The sequence below is a fragment of the Equus przewalskii genome, chromosome X (genome assembly GCF_037783145.1).
Source record: "Equus przewalskii isolate Varuska chromosome X, EquPr2, whole genome shotgun sequence".
In the NCBI taxonomy this organism is placed as follows: Eukaryota; Metazoa; Chordata; class Mammalia; order Perissodactyla; family Equidae; genus Equus; species Equus przewalskii.
In genome coordinates, this window is record NC_091863.1 from 108,647,043 (window position 1) to 108,650,704 (window position 3,662).

Below are 3,662 nucleotides of genomic sequence, written 5' to 3' on the forward strand. Positions count from 1 at the left end.
GCTACTCTAGCTCTCACTTCCTCTGCTCCAACAACTGAAGTCCCATGGTGTTGAAATCTTAGACTTTGACACTGTTCAGATGAGTCATACTTAACTCGGGACTACAAGGAATGCTTTAATATAAAGTCACAATAGGCCTGAGCTTCCAGACAGATCTGGCCCAGACTCTGTTTTGAGGCCACAGTGTATGTGACAGCTTGGCTTTTCCACAATATCTGTGGTAGCATCTAACACTGCACAGAAAGCCCTGGCTCCGAGCTGACCACTGAACTCTCTGAGACGGGAAGAAGGAAACGGGGAGAGGAAAAAGACGCCTGAGTCAGGGATGTGTGGGGGCTGCAACCCCAGAAAGCAGAGTCTAGTCTAGCCTCTGGCCTCAAGTCAGGTTTTTGCCCCAGCTTCCAGGCCTGAAACCTGGTCATCCTGGGAGCCCCACAGACAACCCTCTCTACTCCATAAGGAACATATAAGAGCCTCTACTGGAACTGGTTTCCAGGTGGCCACCATGTTTCCTCCCTCACCATTGGTGAGAGGGGCTGAGACGTCCCAGCCACCCACCCAACTCGTACCATTGACCATCATTACACACGCTGCATCCCCATTGGCAGGCCAGAGGCAGGGGTGGGGGCAGCTGCATGTGCTAGGGCACACCCAGGGGCTCTGGGAGACTGCAGGCTTCTCAGGTGGCAGTTGAGGCTCCTGTGAGGATTCTGACTAGTGGTTGACCCTCAAGGAGGCAGAGGCAAAGAAGTAGGAGGGGCAGCTCCTGAGCGGCCACTGTGGGCAGAGGGCAGTAGGAAGGTGGAAGCTGTGACCAAGGCAGGCCTCGCTCCTCACACCTCATCCTACTTGTGCCCAGTCCAGCCCTATCAGGAGGACCATGTTCCACCACATGACCAGGGCTGTGGACTTCTCCCAGAGGGCAGACTCTGCAGAGGAGTGCCCACAGCAGCTGGGGCTCCAGGAAGGTACCCACTTTGTCCCCTCTGCACACCAGGGCCTGGGCCTGGAGGGGGGATGGCGCCATCTTGTGACGGTGGGGGAGCATTCCCTAGTCACTGGGTACACAAGAGCTGGGCCTGCACTGGCCAGCATCCACACTCTCCTGGCCCTAGTGGCGATGGTGTCGACAGAGAAGGCCCCTGGGGAGCTGTGCCCACCCCTGCACTTCCCCAGATGCTCTTGGAATTTGCCTTGTGCAGACGCCATGCAACTGTGCAACAGACTCCTTTTACATTCCCAGTAGTAATGGATCCCCTTGACTTAAGGGTCACTTGGGTTTTGTGTCTGAAATGGGCAGGTGTTTTGACGTCAGGTGCAAGAGTTGTATATGTGTCGCCTGGCAGCAGGCAGCAGCCAAAAATTTAACTGGCTCACCTTTGGATCCTAAAAACCTGCCCCAGAGTCTGGCACTCAGTGGATACTTGTGAAAGCGTGTGTTTAGTCGGTGAGAGTCCAGCGAAACTGGACAAGGGTGTTTTGGGGGCTTCTATCCGTCCTCTGAATAGCACTAACGCCTGATGTGTGTTGAGTGCGTGCACGTGTCAAGCCGGGGGCCAAGGGCCTTATGGACCTGCATCTTCTCTCTCTCCCTTTCTCTCCCCCCTGCCTTCTCTCTCTCTCTCACGTGCACACACACACAATCCGTGAAGAAGGTGGTAGTAGTATTGATCCCTTTTGAAGCCAGTCAGGGAGACGTGGACGGGTGAATGAGGGCACACAGCAACTTTGTGTCCCAGCAGAATGCACACCCGGGCAGTCAGGTCCAGCGTTTCTGTTCTTAACCCCCATGGTCTTCAGCTTCTGGAGGCAGGTCCTGCCACTAGAGTAAAGTCACAGCGAATTCAGGATAGTACTCTGGGAGAGGTGCCTTTTCGGTCAACATTATAGCCAGCCTTGCTGGTGCTTGAACTTTTCTGCGGCTTCTCTGCCAGCAGAGTTTGAACCCCTGCAGAGGTGGCCCAGTCTTAGCACGCCTTCATCCTGGAAGGCTCTTCAGATTTCAGGTGAAATCTCTCACCGTGCGTGTGTTAATTAGCCCTGCTTTTACGAAGGGGGCCACACGGAAGAGTCTTTGGCAAGTTTTCAAGTGCCTGAGTGACCGTTGTCTCCTTTGTCCCTTCTCCTTTCTCCTGTGATCTGATTTCAACTAACAGACTTGGCCCGTTTTTTTCGCTTTGACGGGATTTCCTTAGGTTCTAGATTCTGTACTGCAACATAAGCAGGATTTCTCCTAGCCATCCTGGCTATTCACCCATGTCTTTAAGGAGGCAGCTGTGGTGCTGAGATTCAGCGTGAGGCCTCTGCAGGCCAACTGCCTGGGTTCAGATCCCAAACTCTCCCTTTTTAGCTGCTGCTTGTTCAGACGCGTAACTCTCCTGTGTGACCTGGGTGCACTTTGGGCTACACTCAACTCCCCTGATCTCTTTTGGCGCTTTGTCTGGTGAGATGTTTAAGAATCGCCAGATGCTGCTGCTGCTCCTGTTTATGATGATAATAAAGCTGTATATGACAAGAATGGATGCTTAAGACTCCCCACATGCAGATACGATGATAACAATGACGAGGAACATTTCCACTCTAACCTGTGGGGGGCACTCGCAGTTCTCAGCGGTTTACCTGTGTGTGTCAGTCAATGCAGCAAACGTTTTAAGCAGACATCGAAGTGTCCTGATTTCACAGATGAAGACAGGTTCAGAGAGGTTAAGGAATGTGCCCGGGGTTACAGAGATGGAAAGTGGAAGAGCTGTAGTTCCAAACCAGGCAGTCTGGCTCGAGACTCAGTGCTCTTAACAATGGCACTGCGCCGTCTTGGGCATGGAGCCGCTGTGCTATCCAGAGAAACGGTGGAACCAGAATTTAAACCTGAACATTCTGCCTCTAGAATCCTGCACACTTACCCACTATGCTCTACTGTCAGTGTCACCTGTATCCCACATCCAGCCCAATTGATTTCTAGATTTCCATCATTGTCTACCACACCATGGATTGAAAGCCATCAAAGCAAGATTTGCATGAATTTGGGGACAGTTTTCTTCCTGGTGGGCTTGCTTTTCTTGTATCCATGCAGTCTCTTTGAGGCGACCTCATGTGGTGGATGTAGAGTGGATTTGAAGTCTCACTTGCCTGAGAGTGTGGGTGGTTTTGTCCTTATCTTTGTAGTCTCTTCCATTAATCAAACTGTACATCGTGAATCTATTCTTCCAGCATCTGGCATATATGACAAACAATGACAATTACTGTATTCCATTTATTTATTTATTTATTTTGAGGAAGATTAGCCCTGAGCTAACATCTGCTGCCAATCCTCCTCTTTTTGCTGAGGAAGGCTGAACTAGAGCTGACATCCGTGCCGATCTTCCTCTACTTTGCATGTCGGACGCCTGCTACAGCAGGACTTACATGCGGTGCATAGGTCTACACCCGGGATCCGAACCTGGGAACCCCAGGCCACTGAAGCACAACATGCAAACTTAACCACTGCGCCACCGGGCCGGCCCCGAATTACTGTATTCTATTATCCTGCAATGTCCTTTTTCATGTAAGAACTTCACTTCCACAGTGTGCATTCACAGAAGTGGAATTGCTAGGTCAAAGCACATACACTTTAAGCATTTTTAAAATCAGCTTTAGTGAGGCATATTGACAGGCAATAACATTCT